This window comes from Bos mutus, chromosome X (genome assembly GCF_027580195.1).
Source record: "Bos mutus isolate GX-2022 chromosome X, NWIPB_WYAK_1.1, whole genome shotgun sequence".
NCBI lineage: Eukaryota > Metazoa > Chordata > Mammalia > Artiodactyla > Bovidae > Bos > Bos mutus.
The window spans coordinates 59,605,191-59,625,535 of NC_091646.1; positions in this window are offsets into that span (position 1 = coordinate 59,605,191).

Genomic DNA, 20,345 nt, shown 5'->3' on the forward strand with positions numbered 1-20,345 from the left:
ATAGAGTTACCACCAAAAATAAAAGTCTATTAAGAGGTACCTAAATAGATAGGAAGAAAAGCAGAATGGTGTCTTAGAAACCAAAATGCAAAGGGGCATTTCAGTAAGAGAGAGATCAATATCACCATTGGATTTAACAATAAATTGGTCATTGTAGACTCTGGAAATTCTGGTGGATCAGAGGAGTGGAAACAAGATTTATAGTAAGTTGCAAAGTCAACAAGAGGTGTGGACATTGAACCAGGGAATGTAAACAATTCTTTAAAGAAATTTGGCAGGATGTGAGACTGTCTAAACAGACTACAAGGCAGAGGTGTGGTGATCAATCACCAGAGACAATCAGATTTGGAATAGGCTAAAAAAGAGACAGGAGGATCACTTGATGGCACTGAAAGCAAGTTGGGTTTAGAGACCAAGTATTTGCATTAGGCCAATTTATACTTTTCTCTAACAACATCTATGAGTTCCATATAGTAGAGCTAAAGATGTGGACTTTGGGGTTGACATAGCTCTTGGAATTTACTGTGTGGATGCTGCATAAGGACAATGAATATGAAAGATGAGGAAACTGGCAAATTGAAGTTATAGATAATAGGATCTAGGCTGGAAGGCTGAGCACTGAAGAATTGATGCTTTTGAATTATGGTGCTGGAGAAGACTCTTGATAAAAATTGAGTCTTTGAAGGACACAAGTACTAAATCTAAAATTCTAAATGCTTGTAACTAAATGTTTAGTGAAGAGGCTTGGCAAAGGGAAGTGGTAAATATGCTGTGATCTGGGATAACAGTGGTAGTACAGTGAAAGCATGGGATTTGGATTTAGTGAGACTCTGGCACAATGAAAAATGCTGAGGTAGTTTTGTGTGTCACTCTAGCTGTGACCTAAAGGCATAAGAACAGTGGAAAAGATGACTGTCCTGATAAAATGGGTAAAGTGATGAATTATAGATGGAAAAATGTTACAAGAGAGAGACAGAGAGAGACAGGAAAGGGACATTTATGAGGAAAAATATGATGAGTTCTTTTTTGGAATTGAAGAATCTATAGTAATGATTATTAGCCATGTAAACATTTTAGTAAGACATATGAGACTGTATATTACCTGAAGATCTAGCTTTACTGTCATCAACAGAGATATGACAGAATCCATGAAATCGAATTAAATTTCTAAGGTAAAGAGTGAAAAAAGGACAGGGGCATTAAAAACTAAGTCCACAGAGACATGTATAAGTAAGAATAACCAGTGAAGTAAATAAAGAATAATTATGTGGGGAGAAAGGAAAATAATCAGGATACTGTTACAGACGCCAAAGGAAGAAAATGTTTCATGATAAAGGTGATGGGTAACAATGTGCTGTGAAGAGAGAATGTGGATTTTTAAGAAGTTAGTGGTGAATGCTGAGAAAGTAGTTGTCCTAGTGAGGTGGAGCAAAGTAAAAACTGAAGAGTTATGTATAGGGACATTACACAGAAAAAGGAGTAAGTTTATGTACACCATTTGAGAAGATTGATCATGAAAGGTAAAAAAAAATGTGGTACTAGAGAGAGCAATAGGATATTATAATAGTTGTTTTCAAAGCTGGGTATACCTACTTTCAAAAAATGTTAAATATTAAAATGTTTATTACATGTTTTACATCATGTTTTGGTTGTAAAATCTACTATTCACCAGATCCATCAAGCTGTCAACCAATGTACAGGGCCAATAAAAACCTTTAGCTGATTGTCCATTGATGCTAGAATATTAATGCTACAGTCAAGTCAGCTCAAATGTTTAATCATGCATAATATAACCTGACAATGTTTTCCTTTAGTTTAATTTTTGGAATAAAATCTTAAGAGTTTGTGTGGTAATATAAATGATGAGATATAAACACAGGTTAAATTTGGGTGCTTGGAATACTAATGGTATTTAATGATTAGAAATAGTACTCTAAGGCTTTATCCTTAGAATTTATTTTTCTGTTCCTTATTTCTAAAACCAGGAAAGCAAAAACCTGTATCCACTTTTACAAATATAATTTATTTTGAAATAGTTCAACTCTGTAAATATATTTTGAAACAGAATAAAGAAGCTGTATTATTTTGTTATATTGTTCAGTCAAAATAGAAGAATTGTGAATAGAGGAATGAGTAGCCACTCTATTGGAAATTAGCTTCTGTTTTTGTGCCTCAATTTTCATTTTGTGCTCCTGGAGGAGCCTGGTAGGCTACAGTCCACGGGGTTGCTAAGAGTGGGACATGACTGAGCGACTTCACTTTCTCTTTCATGCATTGGAGAAGGAAATGGAAACCCACTCCTGTATTCTTGCCTCGAGAATCCCAGGGACAGAGGAGCCTGTTGGGCTGCTGTCTATGGGGTCACACAGAATCCGACACGACTGACGCAACTTAACAGCAGCAGCAGCTCCCTTTACCGGAGCGGTGAGAGATGGAAAAGGCACAGTTTGGGGGCTCAGATTTCAATTTCAATGTGAATTATGCCACTAATAAACTGTGGACACTTAAACTCTCTGACCTTTAGTTTTCTTACCTGCAAAGTGGGGATGATATTATTTACATTAGAATTTTGAGGATTTAATAAGTTAACTTGTGAAAAATCATCTAGCTCATTGTCTAGCCGAGATTTTTTTTTTTCATTTTTTCTTGTGTTTTTTTCTTCTTCTAGCATAACCATGATAGTCAATAAAACTTCACGAATTTTCATTGGTTTTATTCGTATCAGCGATAATGCTTATAACTATTAATTCAATCCAGGCTCACTCAGATCAGCTCAGTTCAGTCGCTCAGTCGTGTCGGACGCTTTGCGACCCCATGAACTGCAGCACGCCAGGCCTCCCTGTCCATCACCAACTCCTGGAGTTCACACAGACTCACGTCCATCGAGTCAGTGATGCCATCCAGCCATCTCATCCTCGGTTGTCCCCTTCTCCTCCTGCCCCAATCCCTCCCAGCATCAGAGTCTTTTCCAATGAGTCAACTCTTCGCATGAGGTGGCCAAAGTACTGGAGTTTCAGCTTTAGCATCATTCCTTCCAAAGAAATCCCAGGGCTGATCTCCTTCTGAATGGACTGCTTGGATCGCCTTGCAGTCCAAGGGGCTCTCAAGAGTCTTCTCCAACACCACAGTTCAAAAGCATCAATTCTTTGGCACTCAGCCTTCTTCACAGTCCAACTCTCACATCCATACATGACCACTGGAAAAACCATAGCCTTGACTAGACGGACCTTTGTTGGCTAAGTAATGTCTCTGCTTTTGAATATGCTATCTAGGTTGGTCATAACTTTCCTTCCAAGGAATAAGCATCTTTTAATTTCATGGCTGCAATCACCATCTACAGTGATTTTGGAACCCAGAAAAATAAAGTCTGACACTGTTTCCACTGTTTCCCCTTCTATTTCCCATGAACTGATGGGACCAGATGCCATGATCTTCGTTTTCTGAATGTTGAGCTTTAAGTCAACTTTTTCACTCTCCTCTTCCACTTTCATCAAGAGGCTTTTTAGTTCCTCTTCACTTTCTGCCATAAGGGTGGTGTCATCTGCATATCTGAGGTTATTGATATTTCTCCTGGAAATCTTGATTCCAGCTTGTGCTTCTTGCAGCCTAGTGTTTCTCATGATGTACTCTGCATAGAAGTTAAATAAGCAGGGTGACGATATACAGCCTTGACGTACTCTTTTTCCTATTTGGAAACAGTCTGTTGTTCCATGTCCAGTTCTAACTGTTGCTTCCTGATTTGCATATAGGTTTCTCAAGAGGCAGGTCATGTGGTCTGGTATTCCCATCTCTTGAAGAATTTTCCAGTTTATTGTGATCCACACAGTCAAAGGCTTTGACATAGTCAATAAAGCAGAAATAGATGTTTTTCTGGAACTCTCTTGCTTTTTCCATGATCCAGCAGATGTTGGCAATTTGATCTCTGGTTCCTATGCCATTTCTAAAACCAGCTTGAACATCTGGAAGTTCATGGTTCACGTATTGCTGAAGCCTGGCTTGGAGAATTTTGAGCATTACTTTACTAGCGTGTGAGATGAGGGCAATTGCGTGCTAGTTTGAGCATTCTTCGGCATTGCCTTTCCTTGGGATTGGAATGAAAACTGACATTTTCCAGTCCTGTGGCCACTGCTAAGTTTTCCAAATTTGCTGGCATATTGAGTGCAACACTTTCACAGCATCATCTTTCAGGATTTGAAATAGCTCAACTGGAATTCCATCACCTCCACTAGCTTTGTTCATAGTGATGCTTTCTAAGGCCCACTTGACTTCACATTCCAGGATGTCTGGCTCTAGGTGAGTGATCACACCATCGTGATTATCTTGGTCGTGAAGATATTTTTTGTACAGTTCTTCTATATATTCCTGCCACCTCTTCTGAATATCTTCTGCTTCTGTTAGGTCCATACCATTTCTGTCCTTCATCGAGCCCATCTTTGCATGAAATGTTCCCTTGATGTCTCTAATTTTCTTGAAGAGATCTCTAGTGTTTCCCATTCTGTTGTTTTCCTCTATTTCTTTGCATTGATCGCTGAGGAAGGCTTTCTTATCTCTTCTTGCTATTCTTTGGAACTCTGCATTCAGATGCTTATATCTTTCCTTTTCTCCTTTGCTTTTCACTTCTCTTCTTTTCACAGCTATTTGTAAGGCCTCCTCAGACAGCCATTTTGCTTTTTTGCATTTCTTGTCCATGGAGATGTTCTTGAGCCCTGTCTTCTGTACAGTGTCACGAACCTCTGTCCATAGTTCGTCAGGCACTCTTTCTATCAGATCTAGTCCCTGAAATCTATTTCTCACTTCCACTCTATAATCATAAGGGACTTAATTTAGTTCATACCTGAATGGTCTAGTGGTTTTCCCTACTTTCTTCAATTTAAGTCTGAATTTGGCAATAAGGAGTTCATGGTCTGAGCCACAGTCAGCTCCTGGTCTTGTTTTTGTTGACTGTATAGAGCTTCTCCATCTTGGCTTCAAAGAATATAATCAATCTGATTTTGGTGTTGACCATCTGGTGATGTCCATGTGTAGAGTCTTCTCTTTTGTTGTTGGAAAAGGGTGTTTCCTATGATCAGTGCATTTTCTTTCTTTCTTTTTTTTTTTTTTTTCATTTTCTGATAATTCTTTTTTTTTTAATTTTATTTTATTTTTAAACTTTACATAATTGTATTAGTTTTGCCAAATATCAAAATGAATCCGCCACAGGCATACATGTGTTCCCCATCCTGAACCCTCCTGCCTCCTCCCTCCCCACACCATCCCTCTGGGTAGTCCCAGTGCACCAGCCCCAAGCATCCAGTATCGCGCATCGAACCTGGAGTGGCAACTCGTTTCTTACATGATATTCTACATGTTTCAATGTCACTCTCCCAAATCTTCCCACCCTCTCCCTCTCCTACAGAGTCCATAAGACTGTTCTATACATCAGTGTCTCTTTTGCTGTCTCGTACACCAGGTTATTGTTACCATCTTTCTAAATTCCATATATATGCGTTAGTATACTGTATTTATGTTTTTCCTTCTGGCTTACTTCACTCTGTATAATAGGCTCCAGTTTCATCCATCTCATTAGAACTGATTCAAATGAATTCTTTTTAATGGCTGAATAATACTCCATTGTGTATATGTACCACAGCTTTCTTATCCATTCATCTGCTGATGGATATCTAGGTTGCTTCCATGTCCTGGCTATTATAAACAGTGCTGCGATGAACATTGGGGTACACGTGTCTCTTTCCCTTCTGGTTTCCTCAGTGTGTATGCCCAGCAGTGGGATTGCTGGATCATAAGGCAGTTCTCTTTCCCGTTTTTTAAGGAATCTCCACACTGTTCTCCATAGTGGCTGTACTAGTTTGCATTCCCACCAACAGTGTAAGAGGGTTCCCTTTTCTCCACACCCTCTCCAGCACTTATTATTTGTAGACTTTTGGATCACAGCCATTCTGACTGGTGTGAAATGGTACCTCATAGTGGTTTTCATTTTCATTTCTCTGATAATGAGTGATGTTGAACATCTTTTCATGTGTTTGTTAGCCATCTGTATGTCTTCTTTGGAGAAATGTCTATTTAGTTCTTTGGCCCATTTTTTTATAGGGTCATTTATTTTTCTGGAGTTGAGCTGTAGGAGTTGCTTGTATATTTTTGAGATTAGTTGTTTGTCAGTTGCTTCATTTGCTATTATTTTCTCCCATTCTGAAGGCTGTCTTTTCACCTTCCTGATAGTTTCCTTTGATGTGCAGAAGCTTTTAAGGTTAATTAGGTACCATTTGCTTATTTTTGCTTTTATTTCCAATATTTTGGGAGGTGGGTCATAGAGGATCCTGCTGTGATGTATGTCAGAGAGTGTTTTGCCTATGTTCTCTTCTAGGAGTTTTATAGTTTATGGTCTTATGTTTAGATCTTTAATCCATTTTGAGTTTATTTTTGTGCATGGTGATAGAAAGTGGTCTAGTTTCATTCTTTTACACGTGGTTGACCAGTTTTCCCAGCACCACTTGTTAAAGAGATTGTCTTTAATCCATTGTATATTCTTGCCTCCTTTGTCAAAGATAAGGTGTCCATATGTGCGTGGATTTATCTCTGGGCTTTCTATTTTGTTCCATTGATCTCTTTCTGTCTTTGTGCCAGTACCATACTGTCTTGATAACTGTGGCTTTGTAGTAGAGCCTGAAGTCAGGTAGGTTGATTCCTCCAGTTCCATTCTTCTTTCTCAAGATCGCTTTGGCTATTCGAGGTTTTTTGTTTTTCCATACAAATTGTGAAATTATTTATTCTAGCTCTGTGAAGAATACTGTTGGTAGCTTGGTAGGGATTGCGTTGAATCTATAAATTGCTTTGGGTAGTATACTCATTTTCACTATATTGATTCTTCCAATCCATGAACATGGTATATTTCTCCATCTATTAGTGTTCTCTTTGATTTCTTTCACCAGTGTTTTATAGTTTTCTATATATAGGTCTTTAGTTTCTTTAGGTAGATATATTCCTAAGTATTTTATTCTTTCCATTGCAATGGTGAATGGAATTGTTTCCTTAATTTCTCTCTCTGTTTTCTCATTATTAGTGTATAGGAATGCAAGGGATTTCTGTGTGTTGATTTTATATCCTGCAACTTTACTATAGTCATTGATTAGTTCTAGTAATTTTCTGGTGGAATCTTTAGGGTTTTCTATGTAGAGGATCATGTCATCTGCAAATAGTGAGAGTTTTACTTCTTCTTTTCCAATTTGGATTCCTTTTATTTCTTTTTCTGCTCTGATTGCTGTGGCCAAAACTTACAAAACTATGTTGAATAGTAATGGTGAAAGTGGTCACCCTTGTCTTGTTCCTGACTTTAGAGGAAATGCTTTCAATTTTTCACCATTGAGGATAATGTTTGCTGTGGGTTTGTCATATATAGCTTTTATTATGTTGAGGTATGTTCCTTCTATTCCTGCTTTCTGGAGAGTTTTTATCATAAATGGATGTTGAATTTTGTCAAAGGCTTTCTCTGCATCTATTGAGATAATCATATGGTTTTTATTTTTCAATTTGTCAATATGGTGTATTACATTGATTGATTTGCGGATATTGAAGAATCCTTGCATCCCTGGGATAAAGCCCACTTGATCATGGTGTATGATCTTTTTAATGTGTTGTTGGATTCTGATTGCTAGAATTTTGTTAGGATTTTTGCATCTATGTTCATCAGTGATATTGGCCTGTAGTTTTCTTTTTTTGTGGGATCTTTGTCAGGTTTTGGTATTAGGGTGATGGTGGCCTCATAGAATGAGTTTGGAAGTTTACTTCCTCTGCAATTTTCTGGAAGAGTTTGAGCAGGATAGGTGTCAGCTCTTCTCTAAACTTTTGGTAGAATTCAGCTGTGAAGCCGTCTGGACCTGGGCTTTTGTTTGCTGGAAGATTTTTGATTACAGTTTCAATTTCCATGCTTGTGATGGGTCTGTTAAGATTTTCTATTTCTTCCTGGTCGAGTTTTGGAAAGTTGTACTTTTCTAAGAATTTGTCCATTTCTTCCACGTTGTCCATTTTATTGGCATATAATTGTTGATAGTAGTCTCTTATGATCCTTTGTATTTCTGTGTTGTCTGTTGTGATCTCTCCATTTTCATTTCTAATTTTGTTGATTTGATTTTTCTCCCTTTGTTTCTTGATGAGTCTGGCTAATGGTTTGTCAATTTTATTTATCCTTTCAAAGAACAAGCTTTTGGTTTTGTTGATTTTTGCTATGGTCTCTTTTGTTTCTTTTGCATTTATTTCTGCTCTAATTTTTAAGATCTCTTTCCTTCTACTAACCCTGGGGTTCTTCATTTCTTCCTTTTCTAGTTGCTTTAGGTGTAGAGTTAGGTTATTTATTTGACTTTTTTCTTGTTTCTTAAGGTGTGCCTGTATTGCTATGAACTTTCCCCTTAGGACTGCTTTTACCGTGTCCCACAGGTTTTGGGTTGTTGTGTTTTCATTTTCATTCGTTTCTATGCAAATTTTGATTTCTTTTTTGATTTCTTCTGTGATTTGTTGGTTATTCAGCAGCGTGTTGTTCAGCCTCCATATGTTGGAATTTTTAATAGTTTTTCTCCTGTAATTGAGATCTAATCTTACTGCATTGTGGTCAGAAAAGATGCTTGGGATGATTTCTATTTTTTTGAATTTACCAAGGCTAGCTTTATGGCCCAGGATGTGATCTATCCTGGAGAAGGTTCCATGTGCGCCTGAGAAAAAGGTGAAATTCATTGTTTTGGGATGAAATGTCCTATAGATATCAATTAGGTCTAACTGGTTTATTGTATCATTTAAAGTTTGTGTTTCCTTGTTAATTTTCTGTTTAGTTGATCTATCCATAGTTGTAAGTGGGGTATTAAAGTCTCCCACTATTATTGTGTTATTGTTAATTTCTCCTTTCATACTTGTTAGCATTTGTCTTACGTACTGTGGTGCTCCCGTGTTGGGTGCATATATATTTATAATTGTTATATCTTCTTCTTGGATTGATCCTTTGATCATTATGTAGTGACCTTCTTTGTCTCTTTCCACAGCCTTTGTTTTAAAGTCTATTTTATCTGATATGAGTATTGCTACTCCTGCTTTCTTTTGGTCCCAATTTGCATGGAAAATCTTTTTCCAGCCCTTCACTTTCAGTCTGTATGTGTCCCCTGTTTTGAGGTGGGTCTCCTGTAGACAACATATGTAGGGGTCTTGTTTTTGTATCCATTCAGCCAGTCTTTGTCTTTTGGTTGGGGCATTCAACCCATTTACGTTTAAGGTAATTACTGATAAGTATGATCCCATTGCCATTTACTTTATTGTTTTGGGTTCGAGTTTATACACCGTTTTTGTGTTTCTTGTCTAGAGAATATCCTTTAGTATTTGTTGGAGAGCTGGTTTGGTGGTGCAGAATTCTCTCAGCTTTTGCTTGTCTGAAAAGCTTTTGATTTCTCATTCATACTTGAATGAGATCCTTGCTGGGTACAATAATCTGGGCTGTAGGTTATTTTCTTTCATCGCTTTAAGTATGTCTTGCCATTCCCTCCTGGCTTGAAGAGTTTCTATTGAAAGATCAGCTGTTATCCTTATGGGAATTCCCTTGTGTGTTATTTGTTGTTTTTCCCTTGCTGCTTTTAATATTTGTTCTTTGTGTTTGATCTTTGTTAATTTGATTAATATGTGTCTTGTGGTGTTCTCCTTGGGTTTATCCTGTTTTGGACTCTCTGGGTTTCTTGGACTTGGGTGATTATTTCCTTCCCCATTTTAGGGAAGTTTTCCACTATTATCTCCTCAAGTATTTTCTCATGGTCTTTCTTTTTGTCTTCTTCTTCTGGAACCCCTATTATTTGAATGTTGTAGTGTTTAATATTGTCCTGGAGGTCTCTGAGATTGTCCTCATTTCTTTTAATTCGTTTTTCTTTTATCCCCTCTGATTCATTTATTTCTACCATTCTATCTTCTAATTCACTAATCCTATCTTCTGCCTCTGTTATTCTACTATTTGTTGCCTCCAGAGTGTTTTTAATTTCATTTATTGCGTTATTCATTATATATTGACTCTTTTTTATTTCTTCTAAGTCCTTGTTAAACCTTTCTTGCATCTTCTCAATCCTTGTCTCCAGACTATTTATCTGTGATTCCATTTTAGTTTCAAGATTTTGGATCAATTTCACTATCATTATTTGGAATTCTTTATCAGGTAGATTCCCTATCTCTTCCTCTTTTGTTTGGTTTGGTGGGCATTTATCCTGTTCCTTTATCTGCTGAGTATTCCTCTGTCTCTTCATCTTGTTTAAATTGCTGAGTTTGGGGTGTCCTTTATGTATTCTGGCAGTTTGTAGAGTTCTCTTTATTGTGGCGTTTCCTCATTGTGTGTGGGTTTGTGCAGGTGGCTTGTCAAGGTTTCCTGGTTAGGGAAGCTTGTGTCGGTGTTCTGGTGTGTGGAGCTATATTTCTTCTCTCTGGAGTGCAATGAAATGTCAGTAATGGGTTATGAGATGTCTATGGTTTTGGGGTGACTTTGGGCAGCCTGTATCTTGAAGCTCAGGGCTGTGTTCCTTTGTTGCTGGAGAATTTGCTTGGTATGTCTTGCCGTGGAACTTATTGGCCCTTGTGTGGTGCTTGGTTTCAGTGTCGGTATGGAGGCATTTGATGAGCTCCTGTCAATTAATGTTCCTTGGAGTCAGGAGTTCCCTGGAGTCAGGGTTTGGACTTAAGTCTCCTGCTTCCGGTTATCGGTCTTATTTTTACAGTAGTTTCAAAACTTCTCCTTCTATACAGCACCATTGATAAAACATCTACATTAAAGATGAAAAGTTTCTCTATGGTGAGGGTCACTCAGAGAGGTTCACAGGGTTACATGGAGAAGAGAAGAGGGAGGAAGGAGTTAGAGGTGACCCAAATGAGATGAGGTGAATCACTAATGGAGAGAGTGGGCTAGCCAGTAGTCACTTCCTTATGTGCACTCCACAACTGGACCACTCAGAGATGTTCACGGAGTTATACAGAGAAGAGAAGGAGGAGGAAGGTGACAGAGGTGGCCAGAAGGATAAAAGGGGGGAATGAAAAGGAGGGAGACAGATCCAGCCAGTAATCAGTTCCCTAAGTGTTCTCCACCGTCTGGAACACACAGAAATTCAGAGTTGGGTAGAGTAGAGGGGTTAGGGAGGAGATGCAGGCGACCTGGTGGAGAAAAAGGAGAGTCTAAAGGGAGAGAGAGCAGTCAAGCCAGTGTTCTTGCTCCCTAGTGAAAAATGGGTCCTGAAGATTGGGTTCTTAAAGGTACAAAATTGGTAACAAATACATAAAAGCAAAAATTAAAAATCTAGAGTAGAGTTTGGAATTTCAAAAATACAATGTTAAAAAAAAAAGAAGAAGAAAAATAAAGAGAGAAAAGAGACAAATAAAAACAAACAATGTCACAAAAATTATAAAGAAAATACAGGTAGAAAATTGACATTATTCAGATATACAATGTTATATAGAAGAAGAAGAGAAAGAAACAGAGAAGAAGAAAAAAGAAGTCACAGAAATTATATATAAAAAAAAACTATAGGTACAAAATTGATAACAAATACCAAAAAGCATAAATTAAAAATCTAGAGTAGAGTTTGGAATTTCAAAAATACAATGTTAAAGAAAAAAAAAAAAAAAGGTCAAAAAATTATAAAATATATATATATGAAGTTTGCTGAAGAAAAAAAAATAGGGTCTTTTTTTTTTTTGCACAAAGTAATAGGTTATAAAAGTGAAAATTAAAGGAACAATAGAGGACTTAAAATTTTTTTTTTTTAATTAAAAAAAAAGAAAGAATGATCGTAAAAATAATAAAAATATATCTAGGACTTTCTTGGTGTTGTTGTGGGTTCAGTTCATTTTTGGCTAGTTCCTTGGTCAGACTTATATTTCTCAAGATCTATAGGCCCCTTCCTATGTAGTCCATAGTAACCACAGGGTTTTGGTCTATTGCCTGTAGCTTCAAGGCGTTTCCCTCTGTTATATCTTCTTCTGTTTGCTAGTCTCTTCAGTATCTGGTTTCCGCCCTGACACAAAGGGGACTGTGGAGGACACTTTTTTTTTTTTTTTAGGCTTACTTGTTCAGTCGCGCTGTGGGGAGGGAGGGAGGAATGCTGCAAACAAATAACAATGACGTGGGCTCGCAGTGCCTCAGCCACCCTGGGTCTGCCCCCGCTCACGGCGCATGTAGCCACCCTGCCCACACTGCTCGGGCTCTAGGTTGTTCCGCTGGGAACAACCCGAGGCCGGCCCTGGGTTGCATGCACCTCCCAGGTCCAAGCCGCTCAGGTTCAGGCACTCGGGTAGTCCTCAGAGGCGCAGGCTCAGTTGGGCCTGCGTTTTGTGCTCTTCCCAGGTCCAAGCAGCTCAGGTGATGAGGTGTTTGGCGAGTGCCAAAGCTGCGACTTAACGCCTCCCCACCACTCGGTTATCTGGGTGTAAAACCGGCACACCTTCTCAGGCAGATGTTGACCATCCAGACCCCCAAGGAGTTTTAGTTAGCAAAGAAGCCTGCTTACAGTTTTATAGATAATGTCTCTCTGGGGCTGCGATTGCCCCCTTCCGGCTCTGGCTGCCTGTCCCCGGAGGGGGAAGGTCTGCAGCCGGCTATCTCTGTTCAGTCCTTTGTTCCGTGCGCGGGCCTGGCGGTCTTAGGTTAGGACTGGCTTTTCGCGTGGTAGATATCCCACAGTCTGGTTTGCTAGCCCAAATTATTTTGCTCAGATAGCGCTCAGGGTATTCAGGCCAGATTCTTACTCTCAGCGATGCAGCCCGCGCCACGCCTCCCTGCCCAGCCCCGGCTTGCTAATGGCGGATGCAGGCGTCTGTGCTGCTTCTCCGCTGGGGGAGTTACCGTAGGGCTCGCAATCTGCGAGTTTTAATTGTTTATTTATTTTTTCTCCCTGTTATGTTGCCCTCTGTGCTTCCAAAGCTCGGCACAGATTCGGCAGTGAGAAGGTTTCCTGGTGTTTGGAAACTTCTCTCTTTTTAAGATTCCCTTCCCGGGACGGAGCTCCGTCCCTCCCTCTTTTGTCTCTTTTTTTTTTTTTTGTCTTTAATATTTTTTCCTACCTCCTTTTGAAGAGTTGGGTTGCTTTTCTGGGTGCCTGATGTCCTCTGCTGGCATTCAGAAGTTGTTTTGTGGAATTTACTTGACGTTTAAATGCTCTTTTGATGAATTTGTGGGGGAGAAAGTGTTCTCCCCGTCCTACTCCTCTGCCATCTTCGATCAGTGCATTTTCTTTTTTTTTTTTTTTTTAACCAGGGAAGACCCAGGATATTTGTTAAACATGGTAGTTCCCAAATGACATCTCAGACTTTCTGGATCCTAGTCTCCAAGGAAGATACCTGGGAAGCTCTATGTTCAATGAGCACCCATTTATAGTTCTTAATACACAACTTGTCAACTTATGTCTAAGCAGCTGCATCTGACACCCAAGACAAGGACACCAAGCTGAACCAAGTGCCCAGTAAGCATCCTCTATTTCTGAGTTGATCTGGCCTGATTTCTGAGTTGATCTGGCCTGATTTCTGAGTTGATCTGACACACAAAAAATAGTCCACCTACTGAGTTCTTTCCTCTACCTTATTCAGAAGCAGGAATCTTTTGTCATCAATTTATGTTCAAACTTTGATTCTAAATTCTTTCCTCATTTTGAAATCCTCTAGGATTTTAAACATGTAGCAAGTCACCAGGTAATATAGCTAGGTAAGCTGATTCCAACATAAGGATTGCTTTCTCAAGGAAGCAAACAAAATTATATACTAGAATCAAGGCTTAAATTGCCGCAAAATTTCATAGGATCTCAATTTTAAATCCCCACATCTTTATTCTCACCCCAATTAGGTATAAGAATGAGAATTGAGAAACGTACTTTCAATGTTTGATATAAGGATAGTGAATGAAGATTTCTTTGCTACTTACTTTCAGGCAAACTAACACCAAAGAGAGTAGATCTTAGAGTCAAATGAACACAGGTACTGACTATGGCTTCTGTTTCCTTCATGTTTCTGAGCACATACACCCTAGTCAAGATGAAATGAGACCAGAGGGAAATCAGAAGAAACGCAATTTCTAGTCATCTTGCTGAATTGGCAGCAAGTTCCAAAAATGTGAACCTTCTGGGAAAATAGTAGCAATAGATCTGATCTTCTTCAGAACACCTCCCCAAAGCAGGCACTATCAGAGGGTCCTATTATACTCACAAGATTATTGTATGTAGGTAGGCTAAGAAGGTAAAGCTAGAGCTTTCCAGGTGGCTCAGTAGTAAAGGATTTGATTGCCGATGCAGGTTCCATCCCTGCTTGGAGAAGATCCCCTGGAGGAGGAAATGGCAACTCACTCCAGTTTTCTTGCCTAGATAATCCCATGGAGCCTGGTGGGCTAGCAAAGAGTCAGACCTGACTGAGGGATTGAACATGCATGCATGTAAGAAGGTAAAGCTACATGCCAAAATAAACAAATAAGACTCAGAAAGCTTTATTAAACTTTTTTTTTTCACTTTTTTATTTTTTATTTTTTTATTTTTTGCAACACCTGATTAATTTAATAAATTCTACAAGATAAAACATAATTTCAATTTGCAAAATCCATACTGTGCATATGTGTGTATACATATGTGTGCAGATTTTGTATATATGCTATTGGATCAGATCAGTTACTCAGTTGTGTCCAACTCTTTGCGACCCCATGAATCACAGCACGCCAGGCCTCCCTGTCCATCACCAACTCCCGGAGTTCACTCAGACTCACGTCCATCAATTCGGTGATGCCATCCAGCCATCTCATCCTCTTTTGTCCCCCTCTCCTCCTGCCCTCAATCCCTCCCAGCATCAGAGTCCTTTCCAATGAGTCAACTCTTAGCATGTGGTGGCCAAAGTATTGGAGTTTCAGCTTTAGCATCAGTCCTTCCAAAGAACACCCAGGGCTGATTTCCTTTAGAATGGACTGATTGGATCTCCTTGCAGTCCAAGGGACTCTCAGGAGTCTTCTCCAACACCACACTTCAAAAGCATCAATTCTTCGGCACTAAGCCTTCTTCACAGTCCAACTCTCACATCCATACAAGACCACAGGAAAAACATAGACTTGACTAGACGGACCTTTATTTTTTTTTTTCAGCACTTTATTTATTTATTTTTATTTGATAAATTTAACACCTTTTATTGCCATACCTCATTTTACTGTGCTTTGCTTTAGTGAACTTTATAGATACATGTTTTTTTTTTTTTTCCTTGTTAATTTTCTGTTTAGTTGATCTATCCATAAGTGTGAGTGGGGTATTAAAGTCTCCCACTATTATTGTGTTATTGTTAATTTCTCCTTTCATACTTGTTAGGATTTGTCTTACATACTGTGGTGCTCCCATGTTGGGTGGATATATATTTATAATTGTTATATCTTCTTCTTGGATTGATCCTTTGATCATTATGTAGTGACCTTCTTTGTCTCTTTTCACAGCCTTTGTTATAAAGTCTAATTTATCTGATACGAGTATTGTGACTCCTGCTTTGTTTTGGTCCCAATTTGCATGGAAAATCTTTTTCCAGCCCTCCACTTTCAGTCTGTATGTGTCCCCTGTTTTGAGGTGGGTCTCTTGTAGACAACATATGTAGGGGTCTTGTTTTTGTATCCATTCAGCCAGTCTTTGTCTTTTGGTTGGGGCATTCAACCCATTTACGTTTAAGGTAATTACTAATAAGTATGATCCCGTTGCCATTTACTTTATTGTTTTGGGTTCGAAGGAGGAACACCCCAAGACACATATTAATCAAATTAACAAAGATCAAACACAAAGAACAAATATTAAAAGCAGCAAGGGAAAAACAACAAATAACACACAAGGGAATTCCCATAAGGATAACAGCTGATCTTTCAATAGAAACTCTTCAAGCCAGGAGGGAATGGCAAGACATACTTAAAATGATGAAAGAAAATAACCTACAGCCCAGATTATTGTACCCAGCAAGGATCTCATTCAAGTATGAAGGAGAAATCAAAAGCTTTTCAGACAAGCAAAAGCTGAGAGAATTCTGCACCACCAAACCAGCTCTCCAACAAATACTAAAGGATGTTCTCTAGACAGGAAACACAAAAATGGTGTATAAACTCGAACCCAAAACAGTGCATTTTCTTTGCAATACTCTATTAGCCTTTGCCCTGCTTCATTCCGTATTCCGAGGCCAAATTTGCCTGTTAGTCTAGGTGTTTCTTGACTTCCTACTTTTGCAGTCCAGTCCCCTATAATGAAAAGGACATCGTTTTTGGGTGTTAGTTCTAAAAGGTCTTGTAGGTCTTCATAGAACCATTCAACTTCAGCTTCTTCAGTGTTACTGGTTGGGGCATATACTTGGATTGCTGTGATATTGAATGGTTTGCCTTGGAAACGAACAGAGATCATTCTGTCGTTTTTGAGATTGCATCCAAGTACTGCATTTCAGACTCTTTTGTTGACCATGATGGCTACTCCATTTCTTCTAAGGGATTCCTGCCCACAGTAGTAAATAATAATGGTCATGTGAGTTAAGTTCACCCATTCCCGTCCGTTTTAGTTCACTGATTCCTAGAATGCCAACGTTCCCTCTTGCCATCTCCTGTTTGACCACTTCCAATTTGCCTTGATTTATGGACCTGACATTCCAGATTCCTATGGAATATTGCTCTTTACAGCATCGGACCTTGCTTCTATCACCAGTCACATCCACAACTAGGTAATGTTTTTGCTTTGGCTCCATCCTTTCATTCTTTCTGGAGTTATTTCTCCATTGATCATCAGCATATTGGGCACCTACTGACCTGGGGAGTTCCTCTTTCAGTATCCTATTATTTTGCCTTTTCATACTGTTCATGGGGTTCTCAAGACAAGAATACTGAAGTGGTTTGCCATTCTATTCTCCAGTGGACCACATTCTGTCAGACCTCTCCACCATGACCTGCCCATCTTGGGTGGCCCCACAGGCATGGCTTAGTTTCACTGAGTTAGACAACGCTGTGGTCCTAGTGTGATTAGATTGACTAGTTTTCTGTGAGTATGGTTTCAGTGTGTCTGCCCTCTGATGCCCTCTTGCAACACCTACTGTCTTACTTGGGTTTCTCTTACCTTGGACAAGAAGTATCTCCTCACTGCTGCCCCTCCTGACCTTGAATGTGGAATAGCTCCTCTAGGCCCTCCTGTGCCTGCGCAGCCACTGCTCCTTGGAGGTGGAGTTGCTCCTCCTGGCCATAGCCCCTGGCCTCAGGAGGAGGGTAGCTCCTCCCAGCCGAGGCCCCTGACCTCGGACGTGGGGTAGCTCCTCTCCGCCGCACCATGTGCGCCGTTGCAGCTGCCCGTGCTCATTAACAATCATGAATTTGGTGGCCTTGGTAATTTATTCTAACAGCTAATGTGAAGAAATATTTTCAAAGAGTACCTTTAATGAATGAGAATAAAAGACAACGTCATATAGCAGTTTTATCTACCTCTAATGGAGCAAACTCTGTTTTTCTTTTTTTAATCACATTATACTGCTGGAGAGAGTTGAAAAGGAAGATGATAGGGACATATTTGTTTGATGGTAAAAGATTTCTGTCACCTATCCATTCCTTAGAATAAAGATCTTTTGAATATTGCTCTTTTAAGCAATATTCATTGTCACTAAATAGTCCTATAAAAAGGATAAAACCATTTTTAAGCCTAGTTATTTGGGGATATTTAAGAAAAAGTAGATATGGTGCAAATATACAGAATCTTTTAAAAAATATTTGAATGAAACATTTCAGTAATAATAGATAATAGCACATCTCCAATTCAGTGTCAGCTGCTTCTAATCCTTTTTAGAAATACATATAATATAAATTATAAATAAATAAAATAAAATTTCAATGTCAGACTCCAGCTGTCCTCTGTCCCACATAAATTCAAGTGCTTAAAACTGAAAATTAACTTGACCTACATTTATACTAGGGAGACTGAAATGCCAAGCATGTTTTCGATTAGTAAATTCTTTACTCTCCCCAAACCCTTAATGTTTGGTATAATCTAAGTTTTAGCACAAACTTACATTGACATAGGACACTGGTTTATCATAAATTAATATATATTAAATGTTTATATTATAGTAGGTGCTGTCAATTGGGTCCACAGTCCAAATTAATTACTCATGTTAATATTTTTAGCTTCTAAGTGTTGTATGATTAAAGACATTCAACATTCTAATTATTGATAGAAGGGACATTGCCAGTTGGCTGGAGTCCCAGAATATCTGAACTGAGGTGGAAGGATATATTTATGCCCAGGTACAGAGACAGTTCTGAAGTAGGAATGCCAGGAATTTAAGGAAGAAAGAGTAAGTGAAAATCTTAGGAGAAAATAGATAAAAAAGGAATAATTTAGCCTATTTTTTTTAATTTGATGTCTGAGGAATATGTAAAACCTAGGATTTATAGAGGGTAAAGTCTCATTAAGTTTTTCTTCTGCATTCTCTTCCCCTTGCCCAAGAGAAAGAGTTGACCTAAAGAGTTGCATTGTTGTTGTTGTTACAGCAAGCGTAAAACTTTCTGCACACCCAGAGAGTAAGGGTTAAGATAAGGTCACCTGTCCTGGATACTTCTTCCCTTACTCCATTCCTTCTCCCTTCCCATGTATTGAATTGCTGTATATTCCAGCTCCACTACTGTTTCTTCCCAGTCACATGTGTTTTTCCAGGCTGTACTCCATGCGGAACACACTTATAGACAGTATCCACTTTGAGGCACAAGGAGTTCTAGAAGGACACATCATAGAGTGTCTGGCAGTAGGTCCAACTTCAGTTTAATTCTGTACTGTTGCCTTCCATTCTTTGAACATCATTGGAGACTCCTCAAGAATCAGGTAAGAACATCTAGAAACAAGGCTCTAGGTTTTATAGGCTGTGACTAAGGGGCAGAGGTTTGGAAAATGTTAAATGTCTTAGTGTCATGACTATGCAGATCTACTGAATAAGTTTATCATGTTTGAGAGTTTCCCTAAGGAACTCATACAAGTCAAAGAAGTCTGCTTTTGGTGGGTGTGGCGGATTGAGGAGGTGGGATAAGATTGGGATTCCAAACAATTTTGACAAACTAAAGTAAGTAAAAAATGAACAAGAAAAAGTCTATTAAAGGCAAACTCACTTAGGAGGAATACTGGCTTACAGAAATGAGTGCAAGATAGTTCTTGACTGGTTATGTGTAAGTATAGGAAATAATTGCCTTGGGACTGTGGGAGTTATAGGTCAGAAACACTAATAATAAAATGTCATAGGATTGAAAATGATGAACATTATATCTTATATAGATATGTTGTTGTTGCTTAGTCTCTAAGTCATGTCTCACTCTTTTGCAATCCCATGAATTATAGACCATCAGGCTTCTCTGTCCATGAGATTTCTCAGGCAAGCATAATGGAGTGGGTTGTCATTTCTTTCTCCAGGGGATCTTCCTGACCCAGGGATTGAACCCCCATCTCCCACACTGGCAGGTGGATTCTTTACCACTGAGCCACCAGGGAAGCCCTATATAGGTATAGAGATATATTAACAGCATGAGAGGGCCGAGATGTAATCTTCTTTGTGTATTAGTTAGATTTTTATTATGTCTTCTATATGGAATAATTATTGTTTAAGTGTGCATGGCTTATATGGAGTATTCAGAGAAGGACAAGGATAAGCTATACAAAATGATTCCTTTGAAAGATTTAGATAATTGCCCCTGTGAAAGAAGCCTAAGAGAATGGAAGGGTTATTTTAACCACGTCTTCAAGTATTAGGAAAGTATCATATAAGGAGTGAAAAGGCAGCTGTTCAATGTATCCACTCAAGTCAGACCAGAGAAGATAAGTTTTAATTATAGTGGAGAAATTCAGAAGGTTGTTTTTATTTAATAACACTTCTCACTCTATAGCATGGAAAAAGTAGATTTATTTAGAAGTAAAGATAAATTAGAAGAATGTCCCTTTTGAGATTTCTCTGCATAGAGGAAACAGCTAACTTTATGAAATTACTGTATTGTCGATTGGCCATATGGCAAAGTGGATCTATTTAGTAGATGTTTGGAAAGCCTTTTAAGAAATAGAAGTCTGTGAAATAAGGTTCATTTACCTTGGTGTCAACAGTTCAAAGGAGAAAATTAGATTTCTAAATATCCATTTTGTTTCTCATTATAATTTTGATAGCATTTGTCCTCGGGGTGTTTTTTTAAACAGTTTCATAGACTTTAAGATTTCCCAGACTCTTTTACATTTCTAAATACTTAACACTACCCTTTTTTTTTTCCAGTTCTTAATGTGCCTACATAGTTGTCATCTGTTTATCCTAGACTGAGTGTTCTAACAACATAAACATGATATGTGTGAAAATATTTC